General features: G+C 53.9%; 1 protein-coding gene across 9 annotated transcripts in view; it reads right to left on the bottom strand.

The window, feature by feature from the left end:
• SNCAIP (synuclein alpha interacting protein) overlaps positions 1 to 12230 on the bottom strand; it is a 167794-nt gene extending 155564 nt beyond the window's left edge. For 2 of the 9 annotated variants that reach the window (XM_051844130.3, XM_070076038.2), the window contains exon 1: positions 11414 to 11541. The gene's annotated coding sequence lies outside the window, so the exon portion shown is untranslated. Of the gene's footprint in view, positions 1 to 7488; positions 8281 to 10540; positions 10864 to 11048; positions 11369 to 11413; positions 11542 to 11588 lie in introns of those variants that run through there. The other 7 variants (XM_051844129.3, XM_070076039.2, XM_089334858.1 and 4 more) reach the window with 7 other exon arrangements.
• Positions 12231 to 12717: the final 487 nt, after the last annotated feature.

Genomic DNA, 12717 nt, shown 5'->3' with positions numbered 1-12717 from the left:
AAATCATTTTTTTAAATTATTTATTTGAAAAGCAGAGTTAGAGAGACAGAGAGAAAGACAGACATCTTCCATCCTCTGGTTCACTCCCCAGATGGCCGTAACAGCTAGGACTGGAACAGGCCGAAGCCAAAAGCAAGAAGCTTCTTCTGAGTCTCCCACGTAGATAAAAGCACTTGGGCCATCTTCTACTGATTTCCAGGGAGCTGGATCAGATGAGCAGCAGGGGCTCGAACTGGCTGGCGCCCACATGGGCCGCTGGCATCAGAGGTGGCAGCTTTACCTGCTATGCTCAATGCTGGCCCCCTACAAATTATCTTAAGTGATACTTATCATTGGGGATAAGCAAGCAAACCTAACAGTTGCTGAGAAGTGCTTGCAAGCTTTAAATCCTGGATCTGCAGAGTCGAACCTCCTATGCAAGCTATAAATCTCCCATCCTCTCAGGGGGTGACAGTGACGCCAGAGCCACTGGGAGCACGGCACAGTCACGGTAGTGGCTCTGTCACTCCCCGGCACTATGAGTCTGCCCTTGCACGGTTAATGGTCTGTATGTCAGCTAGCCTTTTGGTAATCTCACAGCAGGCTTGCTGGCTAGAAAAGTCTTTGTTGCTGTGTTTATTCTGTCCTGTCCTGAAACCTATTATAATTTTATATATCCTGTTAATGAAACCTATTATAATTTAATCTCTAAGACTGCAAATTCCTCTAGTATTCGATATTTGAAGAGGTGAAGTCAAAAGCTACACAGGATGTGCATGGGCTCACATGACTGTGCAATCTGGCTCCAGGTTGGTTCTGTAGCCCTGGTGGAGCTAGGAGATGGAAATGAGGGCTCGGAGACATCCTTTACATGTTATGTCCTTCAGAGCCTGGGCCACACATAACCCTTCCTCATTTATCTGCGCATGGTCACCAGGGCTGAGTGCTACTTCTGGGTCTACAAACACTGAGTGCCATCGCTGGGAGAGGGAAGATGACAGAGACACAATTCCCACCTCACAAGCCCAGGCTGGAGTACACAGGTGGCCGTGGGTGCATCCTGTATGGGCAGCAGCAAAGGTTAGAGCTGAGTGCTCACGGAGATACGAGGGTGGTGGCCAAGTCTGCCTGGGGACCCCTCAGGGTCTGCACCTGCTGTTGGCTAGGGGACCAGCAGCCACTGCGGCTACTGGGCACTGACAATGTGGCGGGTCTGAGGGTAGGTGGAAAATGCCAAACATGAAGACACAGTATGAAAAAGAGAAAAGAACGTAAGATATCTGGCTAATGATCTTTTTTTTTCATTGATTACATATGGAAAAACTAATATTCTGGACATATTCTACTAAAGAGAATTTATTAAAACTGAACCTACTTTTCTTAAGGCACCTACTAGCAAATGCAAGATCGTCCACATGGCTTGGATTCATGGGTTCTATCACATTTCTATCTGCCAGGGCTGGTCTAAGCCACGAGCAGACAATGCTGGTGATGGGGGGGGGGCGTCGTGGGGGGACCCGGGGGAGGCTGCCTGTGGACTAAGGAAGAGGAGCCCGCACACAGGGAAGCCATTGGGACTACAAGGAGGATGCACTGGCTGGCAGGCGCTCGTTTCCTGAGGGCAGCTTGGCTCCGGGTTCATTTCCAGCAAAGCAAGCCCAGGTCATAAAGGCCAGGATAACAACATCTGGAATAAACCAGAAGCAGCTTGCGGTTGGCAGTGAGGAACATTCTACCGGGGATGACCAGTGCGTTACCCCTGTCCTCACTTCGCCTGTGGTTAGGGCACTTGGTCACTCATGCCTTCTCGGCTGCAGTGGGGAGACTGAGAGGAGCTGTTGGGTATGGGGTTGCCCCTGACTGTGTCAAGTGAGTCTGCAGAAACCCAAAGCCCTGGGCACATCCTGGAGAGGTAGAGACCAGGCTTCAGGATGAGAGTTTTAAAGCTGCAAAACACAAAGAAACTCTAGTCGAATACTTCCTTTCTCGTAAAACTTCTAACACGTTATTTAAATTATTTATTAGCTCTCCTCCTGGCAAGATAGAAGCTAAATGTTAAGTAGCACGAGCTTAGGATCCCATCTGTCTGCTCCGTGCTGTGACCGCAGGGCAGAGCAGGCAGAGAGGCCTCAGTCAAGGTCTGTGGCAGGGTCACCAGGAGACTCTGCAGCCACTTTATTGTTGGGAATGAGACAGGAATGCACCTGCAGATGCCCGGACCTGCAGTGCCGCCCCTCTCGCGGTATTCTCCGCTGTGTGTGAGAAGGCTGTGAGGGTGAACCAGAGCTGAGAACCTCACAGTCCCCCTGCTCCTGCCCTGGACACAGGCCAGAGGCGCTTGCAGCAGAAGCAGGCACTTAACCTACATTCAATGGGGATGTTGGCGGCTGTGGGAAGTCTGGACTCACACAGGCCCCAGGCTGCCCTGGCACAGGTCTTCTGTCCCACAGGGAGGATGAGAGAACAGGAAGGCAGCCTGAAGCAGCCGGGACCAGATCTGGGTTCTGCATTTAATTCCATTCCCACCATTTGCCAGCTGGGAGACTGAGTAAGTTCCTGCTCTTGGCGTCGTCCTCCATCCTTCACATAGGGCTCAGAATGCATGACTCCGAGGGCTGGTGGGCTCTCCTGTGCTTCTCTCACTAAGGTATGGCCAAAGGCAAACACTCGATAAATATTTACATGTAGACACTCACAATGGTGAGAATCTTTCCTCTGGATGGCAGCTTTTGACCAGGGTTTTTAACCTGGAGCACATAGAGTCCCAGCAAATCCAAAGACAAGACACAATGGGTCCCTGACACCTCTGAAATGAAATACAACGTGGTATGTGTGCACAGAGGCTTCATCAGAACCACACAAGGTGCTCAGACTGAGCACGGGTTACCAACCACGGGGCGTCTGGGGCTTCCAAAGCGTGCAGCTCCTTTTAGGTGTTCCTGAAATGCGTTCATGAGTGACTCTCAAAACCAGCATTTTCCACACCTGCTTCAGAAGCCTGCACCCTGTACACAGCAAGACAACCTTCCGAAAAAGCTCTAGGGGCCAACAGCAGCACATCCGAGGACGGCAAACAGATGTCTGAGGCAGAGACTCATTCTAACTCCAACTTTGTACCAGAGCTCTTACCTCCTCAGTGTACCTCTTCCCATAGTCTCTCTGACTTAACTGATGGCCTACGGAGGCAGCTAGGATGCTTTAGGATTCTTTTTTTTTTTTGACAGGCAGAGTGGATAGTGAGAGAGAGAGAGACAGAGAGAAAGGTCTTCCTTTGCCGTTGGTTCACCCTCCAATGGCCGCCGCGGCCGGCGCGCTGCTGCCGGCGCACTGCGCTGATCTGATGGCAGGAGCCAGGAGCCAGGTGCTTTTCCTGGTCTCCCATGGGGTGCAGGGCCCAAGCACTTGGGCCATCCTCCACTGCACTCCCTGGCCACAGCAGAGAGCTGGCCTGGAAGAGGGGCAACCGGGACAGAATCCGGCGCCCGACCGGGACTAGAACCTGGTGTGCCGCGCCGCTAGGCGGAGGATTAGCCTAGTGAGCCGCGGCGCCGGCCGGTAGGATTCTTTAAAGTATTTATTTTATTTAAGACAAAGAGATGGGCCACTGCTGTGGTACAGCAGGTTATGTCCTGCTCCGGCAACCCATGCTGGAGCACCAGTTCAAGTCTTGGTTGCTCTGCGTCTAACCCAGCTCCCTGTTAGTGGATCTAGGAAAGCAGTCAAAGATGGCCCAAATACTTGGGTGCCTGCCATCCACATGGGAGACCTGGATGGAGTTCCAGGTGCCCTGGCTTCAGCTTGACACAGCCCAGTCTGTTGGGACCATTTCAGGAGTAAACCGGTGGATGGAAGCTCTGTGTGTGTGTATGTGTGTGTGTATGTGTGTGTATGTATATGTGTGTCTCCCTGTCAATCTTTCAAATAAGTATTTTTTAAAGAAATATGAAAAAGACACAGAGAGAGAGAGAGAGAGAGAGAAACAGAGACAGAGAGAGAGACAAAGAAAGAGTTCTTTCATGCATTATTTCACTTCCCAAGTGCTTGCAATAGCCAGGACTGGACCCAGCTGGAGTCAGGAACTCAATCCAGGTCTTCCATTTGGATGGACAGGGACCCCAGTGCCTGAGTCATCTCTGTTGCCTCCCAGGATGCGCACTAGTAGAAGCTGGAATTGAAAGCAAAGCTGCAGTGAATCATACACAACAGTCCAGGGTGCGCATTAGCAGAAGCTAGAATTCGAAGCAGAGCTAGACTCCAACCCAGGTATTCCAGTAAGATAAATGGTGTCCGGAGCAGCAGCTTCACCACTGGTGCCAAATGTCTTCCAAAGCAGAAGTCACTTCATCTTTTAAGAACAAGACCAGGGCTGGCGCTGTGGCATAGCGGGTAAAGCCACCGCCTGCAGTGCCGGCATCCCATATGGGCGCCGGTTCAAGTAGATGACGACCTAATTGTTTGAGCTCCTGCACCCACAGGAGGTCCTGGCTCCTGGCTTCTGACTTTGGCTTGTTCAGTGCTGGCCGTTGCATCCATCTGGGGAGTGAACCAGCAGATAAAATCTCTGCGTTTGAGTGTGTGTGTGTGTGTGTGTGTAAGTGTAATTCTGCCTTCTCAAAAACAAAGAAAACAATTCTAAGGTTTCCAGTAGGCCCTCAGCAGAGAGAATCTGACAGACACTATTAAATAGGCTCTGGGATGGCAGGAAGGAAAACGACTTCTCACCTGGTCTCTGAATCACAGATTTCAGCTTAGAGATTTACTTTGGGCCACTGATATTTTCCAGCCTTTTTTTAAGGTCCTGTCTAGTGACCAAGTAAAAACAAGTGCGCACACATATGGGAACACTACTGAAGAGGTGTCAGCTTTCCCACGTGTTCTAAGAGAGCCTGTGTCCATGTCCAAAATTCTGAGACACAAACGTGTGCACCAAGTGAAAGGAAACAGGGTAAATTTAAAACCACCAGAAAATCTAAACACGAACAATTCAGTGTGCATTTTTCATTCATTCATTTAAAAATTATGGCGCCTGTACAGGCTGGGAGGCACCAGGATAAGCACGGGGATCCACCAAATGCTGCAGTGAGAAAACAGCCATGCAAAAGCACAATGCAGGATACGTTCAAGGCCAGAGCAGCTAGAAGCCACGTGCCTTCGCCTGCCCACGCCCTGCCCTGCCTGAAGAGGGCAGGACCCCTGGAATTCACACTGGAGCTGGGCTTCCCCGGGGCTGACCAGGTTCTGCCTGGTTCTCAGCTGGGCGTTCCGGGAGTCACCGTGCAGCGAGAAGATCCCTGCAGCGGTGAGGCTCCATGGCAAGCAGAGCCTGCAAGTGGCCTCCTCACAGGTGACCTGCGACCAGGGAAACGCAGAGAGGGAAACGCAGGAGGCCTTGGTGACTGAAGCGGTGGCGAGGACAGACGTCGATCTTCTCCCGGGCCTCTGGCTCAGGGTGGAGTGAGAGATGATGCGTCCTCCCGGGGAACACAGACGGAGCAGCAGACAGCCGCCGCTTCTGCTTGCACAGCACACACTCCCTCTGCACCAGACTGTCTTTCTAAAGCCGCCCCTCTCTGCCTTGGGAGGTCTTTGCCGACTGCCCTTCCCAGCATCTCCTCCACCCCCAGTGCCACTCGGCACACAATTACCCTCCCCTTCCCAAAGGCTCCAGGACCGAGCATAGACTCAGAGCTGAGCCAAGTGGCAGGGTCCAATCTCCGGCCACAGGACCTGGTCCAGCCACGCATGTGTGACCACAGGTGACTGCAATCAATTAATCCTGAATGCTTCACTCTTCCTGCAGGGGTTAAGCCTGAAGCTGAGGATGACAATTCTGTCACCACAAAGAAGGCTGGCAATCAGAACTGGATTCTTTACTGGGGTCTGTACATGACCCCTCCTTAGCTAAGCAGTATGAGCTGGGCTCTGTCACTCAGAACCATGAGCCTGACAAACACAAGAGGAAAGACAATTATGTTTCAAATATGAAAAACAAAAAAGTGTATTTTCATGAGTGGCAGATTAAAAAAAAAAAAAAAGCCCTGTGTGACTGTGATGAGAGTGCCTTAAAGCATTTAAATCTACAAAAGGCACTTAGGGACTTTATAGCAAACTCTGCCCTGAATAATGAAAAGCCAGACCAGACTGTTTTAGAAAACGTTACTGCACCAGATAATGGGACATTCATTCATTCAATTAACATTTATGGAGTATCTTCAGGGTTCTTAGCCTCACGCAGTAAAAACTATAAAAGTGTATGCTGGGCTTGAGCTGGCCCATCCGCTTGCATACAGAGCAGCTGTGCGAGTTGTTTAGACCAACCACTGTGTGACGTCAGTGAGGCCAGGTGCTCCTGTCTGGCCCAACAGCTGCACTTGGGAGGCGAGGGCACCACCTGAATTTCTGTCTGGCCATCTATAAAATGAGATGGGTAAAGCAGCAACTCGAATGAGCCTTAGGCGAAGGAGAGAAAGACAATGTGTTTAGAATTCCTCTCCCCTCTAATAAAAAGTCCGCTAACATTTATGGAGGAGCCTGGATGACACACTGGGCCAGCCAGACCTTTTTTTCTTCATTGACTTTCCCCAAGAAACCCCAGCACTAGGACGAATCTGAATGCACCGATACACCTGTGTCTCTGTGCGAACATGCCTAACTGGGCACTTCTGGCTCTGGGCTTTTCTCCACAAGGCCTGAAGGTCTACGGTGAGCTGCTGGCTCTGGTGTCCAGCACCACTCCTGCTGACATCGCTGCCCACTGTGTGCCGTCTGATGGGGCTGTCCCCGATGCTCCTGGCACAGGCATGGGCATGCCACTCAGCTGGGCCAAAGTGCCTTCTTGCCTGAGACGCTGGGTCCGAGGGCAGACCACTGGGTATGCCGTGGGACAAACAACATCAGTTCTGCTGCCCTGACCCTCAGAGCAGCTGTTCCCACGTTGCGAGTGGTCCTGCTGGCTTCCCTCTGACACGTCCAGGAATCCTCAACGTCACCTTCTGCTGACAGCAACTGACCTATACACCACAGGGCACTGCACCTGAAACACCACACGCCGGCTAGCACTCATAACATGCACTTGCCGTTCACAGAGTGCTTTCCCATCTGATTTCTCTCTTTTAATCAACCTTTCTGGTACTGAATTTTTCCCTGCCCTCAAAATAAATCACCTATTGATTTCTCTATTTCTCACAACAACACAATCAGTCTTTCAGCCACTTAAACTTTTTAAAATTTCAGAGCGATTTTGGGTCTGGGCTTTCACGAACCCCCCCCACCCCCCCCCCCCCCCGGTTATCAGTCACCTAATCCTAAACATGCGATCTCCTACATCGACCCCTTTATTTCCATTCCCTGCCTCCACCTGGGCTGGAGGCTGCCTCGCCTCCCAACCACACTCCAAGCTCCAAGGACTCTGCCTGCCATCACCAAGCCCTGCCAGCACCACCGTCCAAAGAACGCGCCCCTCCTCTTCCACCCATGGTCTGCAGAACAGATTGCAGGACAAAGACCCACCGGCAACTCCTTAACAGGAGTCCTGAGCTGCCCCCTCCTCTTCACTAGAAACAAGCGTCCTCACAGACGTAAGAGGCTGCTCTCCACTGAGGCTGAATCTTCCTACAGCCCTGGAATCTCAGGTGATCTCGAGACCTGACATGGTCAACGGGAGAACAGCTGATGGCCGGCAGCAGAGGCTTAAAAGAGGGGCCGGTTCTCTCCATTCTTTCTGTGCTCTCGGAACGCTGCTGCCTGCCACAGAAAGCAGCCCTGGCTGGTCTAGTGCAGCGTGGGAGGGACAGGGCCTGCTCACCGGCTAACACTGCCAGCACCCTGAGAGCTGCCAGACATGAGTAAGGCTATCCACAGCCATCCCACCAGCTGAGTGACGCCTGGGGGCACCCAGGAACCCAGGCCCAGCCGCTGCCCAACACAATGGGGAGCTACAGGGATTGCCTTCGGCAGCCACACCTTGGGGTGATCTGCTCTGCATCAGGGACAAGAGATAAAACATGCAAGCTGACTTGGTCCCTTTCTCCTCCAAATCCTTTTCAATTCCTATTTAGCATACTGGGTACTTAATCACAAGCCGTCCTGTCTCCTTCCTGTTTTGTGTCATGATTGATTTTTCATGTGTTCCCCACTCCGCAAGTTCCTTGTGAAGACACTGCATATGCTCGTCTTTATACTCCACATATGCGCACAGTGAATGACGATTCAGGACTCCATCAGCACTTTCCCAGGGCCCAGCTGCCAATCCTATCAATTAACAATCACCACTGCAGCATACATTTTGATCGTTAATTTTAAAAGCTTTAAAAAGCCACTAGGATGTAAGTCATAAATTGAAACTGAGTAGTCTCACCTATAAAAAAGGGTAACTCAGGCATAGTACGCATTCTCCAGCAGCTAATTTGTGGATTCATTTGCGGGGGAAAAAACCTGCAAATGAATCTGCAAAACAATGAGCGGAGCACGAGGAAACAAGCATGTGAGGGTGAAAGTGTCACAGAAGCAACTATGTGAGTTTCACCAGGATATTAGTCTCTTCCAGGACATGCATTTTTCCTATGAGGTTTCCAACTGTAAGCTGACAGATTGCCAAAAACCAAGGCTTCTATTGTAAGTGTCACCATTGCTCTTGTTGCTCTTCAATTAGGTTTTGCATTTAAAAGAGACATTCCCTTGTGTTTCTTATAATGACGCACCTGTTCCTTGGGAGAATGCCTCCTTTGACAAGAAATGCCTTAAATCTGGCAAGAAAAATGGCTCCAGGCTTTCTGTGATAATATCAAAGATCATTTGTTTGTATTAAATGTTTGTGTGGGTTTCCCTCCTCTTAAGAGCAGTAAAATACTGCTACAACCCCTTCCAAAACAATACACACAGATTCTTGGCCTCTCTTCTACATTTCCATGTACACCTGCACTACAGTAAGGGCCTGCAACTAGCAAAGCTGGGATAGAGCAGAGAAATTCATTTGCTCTGGTCACTTCCTTTTAACACCAACAAACAGTAAATGTCAAATTACTAAAACATTCCCAATTTACTATATTACAGCCTCTCCCTCCCCCACAAAATACCTACTATGGAAAAAAGAAAAGTTATATTCAAAACAACATCCCTTCTTCTTAAATCCTTTCAGTATTTTATTTCTGTGATGTCCAAAGATCCTTAATATCTTCAGATCTTTTCTGGTTCCATACCCAGAAGTCACACATCTTCGGTCACTGATTACTACGCCCTCCAGAGGCGTAAAACTTGAAACACATTCAAGGTGTTTCCCTACCCCCTAACCAAGCTGTAAGTACATTAACATTGAGATGCATCAGAAACAGCCTAGAGGCAGGTGTTAAGCCACTGTCCCTGACACCAGCATCCCATACCAGAGCACAGGTTCAACTCCCAGCTGTCCCACTTCCCAACCAACATGCTGGTGACACTCCTGGGAAGGCCGTGGAAGACGGCGCTTGGGCCCCTGCCACATATGTGGGAAACCAGGATGGAGTTCTTGGCTCCTGGCTTCAGCCTGGCCCAGCCCTGGCTTTTGTGACCATTTGGGGAGTGAACCAGTAGATGGAAGCTCTCTCTCCATAATTCTCCCTTTCAAATAAAAAAATCATAAAAGACAAGGCAGCCCACCCTCAAAGAATGCATACATTAGCACACTTGGGTCCTGTACCTTCTTCTCTTTGCCTTGACTGGCCCAGCTCCGGCTGCTGGGGCCATTTCGGGAGTGACCCAGCAGATGGAAGACATCTCTGTCTCTCCCCCTCTCTTTCTGTGAGTCTGCCTTTCAAATGAATAAACAAATTAATAAAATAAAATGAAATTTTCAAGATGTACAAACGCAATACAAATGGGAACTGGGGTCAGCGCTCCATGCTCCATGATAAGATATAGGGGTTTTTTGTTTTTGTTTTTGTTTTTGTTTTTTTGTTTGTTTGTTTGTTGTTTTTTTGTTTGTTTGTTTGTTTGTTTTTTTTTTTTTGCACCTTTCAGAGGATTGAGGCATGAAAGCAGTGTCTGCAAAGTGTGTGGATTGACACCTGGGAGACCTGACACGGCCTGCACACACATGCAGCCCTCCTCAACCTCCCCAGGCAGCCCTGATGTGTCTGCTAACTGCGCCCTGGCCGCGCTCCACGGCACGTGGTGTGTGGCGACACTGCCCCGCAGCGGGGCTCTTTGATGGGCACTTGTCAGTCATCGCCCAGAGGAGCGCCCGGCCTCGAGCCGGCCAAACGCGGCCCCGCGCTTCCAGGCTCCCCTAATGAACTTTCCCAAGGAAAGCGACGTTCCCACAGGAAAAAACAACGCGCTTCCCCCCTCCCGGCGGCCCATTGGAAACCAGCAACAATGCCGCTGCCTTTTTGTTTCCTAAAGACTTTTCTTCTTCCCCGCGAGCAGCAGCGTGTTCCTCAAAGAATGCTAGTATTTCCTGTGGAAACTGTATGGCTGCCAGCAGCGGCTCGCGATTCTCCCTTTTCTTTTCGTCAAAACGAAATACACAAAACGTGGCAGCTGACAATAGCCCCCCCACACCCCCGAGCCGGTGCCCCCCACTCACCACCACCTGCACGGGAAAGTCATCGCCCCCGGAGCCAAGGCCCAGCGACACGGTCCCCGCCCGCGCCGCCACGCGCGCCCGGGGCGCAGGACCGCGCCGGCGGGGGCGCCGGGGGGCCGCGGGGTGCGGGCGGGGGGCTGCGCGCCCGGCGCCCCTCGCCGCGGACCCTGGCGCCGGGCACTGCTGCTGTCCCGAGCCCCGCGCTCGGCGGCCGGGCGCCGCCGCTCCGCCCCTGGCCGCAGCCCGCACACGAGCCGAGGCGGCCGCGAGAAGAATAACCCGCGAGGCGCGCGCCGAGGCGCCGCACAATCCCGCGGCCGCCGGGCCGCCGCCGCCGCCGCCGCCGTTACTATAGCGATCTCCCCGCCCAGGGCCCGCGCCACTCGCGGCACAAAGGGGGCCCGCGGCTGGGGCAGCAAAGGGGCGACACCGCCCGGGGTCGCCTGGTGCAAACTTGGAAAAGGCTCGACCGATCGATCGCGCGGCTGGTTCGGGGACCCGGACTCACCGCGGGGTGCCGGGGTGGCGGGGTGGGGGGAGATCGCGTGGAGAGACGGACGGACGGACGGACAGACGGACGGACGGACGGACAGCGGCGGGAGCTGGAACAGCGCGACCAGGCGGGCGGACGGGCGGGCGGCGGAGGCGCTGCCGCGGCCCCGCTACGTCACAATGCGGCCGAGCCGCGGGCGCCGCTCCCCGGGCCCCCCACGGGCGCGCGCGGGCGGGGGGCAGCCCCGGGGCCGGCGCGGACACACGGCTGGGGGCCGGAGGCGCGGCCGCCGCGGGCCAGGCTGCGGGAGCCGCCCCGCGCGCCCGAGTGACAGAGAGCCCTCCCCGCCCTCCCGCGCGCCGCCCCCGCGCCGTCCTCACCGCGGCCCGGCGCCGGCCCGCCAACCTGCTCGCTCTCCGCTACCTTTCGCTCCACCGCCTCCTTTTCCCTGGCCAGGGCCCGCCTCTCCTCCCCGCCTACTTTGTGGCCCCCGCTTCCCACTTTCTCCTCCCCGCCCGCCGGCCTCGCCCCCCTGGAAACGCCGGCGCCCCTCACCGCGCGGGCCGCGCGTCCACGGCTGCCGCCTCCCGCACGCACGCCCGGGGCCGGGGTGAGGGCTGGGGGAGAAATTCGGGCAGGGTCCCGGCGACAGCGACGTCTTCCGCCCGGCGCGGAGCTGCCAGCCAGCCGCGACCCCTCCGGGGGGCTTCGCTCGGAAGGCTCCGTGCGCGGTGCCGGGGGTGGAGGAGGAGGAGGAGGTTTGCTCTGAAGTCGCGGCTTTCACCCCAGCCCTTCGGGGTGCCGACGTCCACGCGCGGCTACATTAACTTGACTTTTGCATCGGTGGGCCGAGGCGGGGGGCGGCGGCGTGGCTCCCGGCTTCCGAGATGCAGGCTCGCGACGACCGCCGCGCGGTTGCTGCCTTGGCAAAGCTCTCCATGGTTTTTAAGACATCTCCTTCCCCCGGGCGAGACGCCGCCAAGTTGGCTCGGCAGCGCCCGTGAGGACCACCCTCGGGTCCCCCGGGCGCGGCCACTGCTGGCCGGCAGGGCGCTGCCCCCCCCCGCCCCGGGCTACGGGGAGGAGGCCGGTCCTGGGCGGTGTGGGGCCGTCCTGGCTCCCAGGCCCGCCCCGGGGGACGAGATCCCGGGCACCCCAGCTCCGTCCGGGCGGTGGCAGTGGGCTCTGTGTCCTGCGTGGGCCTGACGGGGACAATCCGCGATGGGAGGGAAGACGCTGGCTCTTGAGACTGGGTCGAGTCTCCCCAGGAAGGGGCAGGTCCCTGCCCTGAAATGACCAGGGCGTTGAGGTGGTGGAAGAAGGTTCACTTGCTGTGAATTCCACTTCCCACTGAAAATCTCAAATTCTCTCTCGGCTTCTGCCATGAACAGCCGAAGAGTGTGTCCTGCGCTGTTGTCACGTGTTTACTGTAATTTCTCATGTATGACACTTCACATAGGTGGAAAGTGGTTTCACAATTTTAAAAACACACGTTATCCCGCAGTAGAAAATATAAAATCAGATGACATCATAGGGTGCTAAAAATACTTGAAAATATTGGGTTTAATTCACTCACATCTGGTTAAAATAAAAATGCTTTTTTTTTCCTAGTGTAAACTCTGAGAAAAGCACATCGTGCTTCTATCCAGTAGATGGAAATGGTGTCGCTGTTGACATGACCAAT

The sequence above is a fragment of the Oryctolagus cuniculus genome, chromosome 6 (genome assembly GCF_051225735.1).
Source record: "Oryctolagus cuniculus isolate XC-2025 breed Fujian yellow rabbit chromosome 6, ASM5122573v1, whole genome shotgun sequence".
Lineage (NCBI taxonomy): Eukaryota > Metazoa > Chordata > Mammalia > Lagomorpha > Leporidae > Oryctolagus > Oryctolagus cuniculus.
This window is presented reverse-complemented; position numbering and strand designations above follow the sequence as displayed.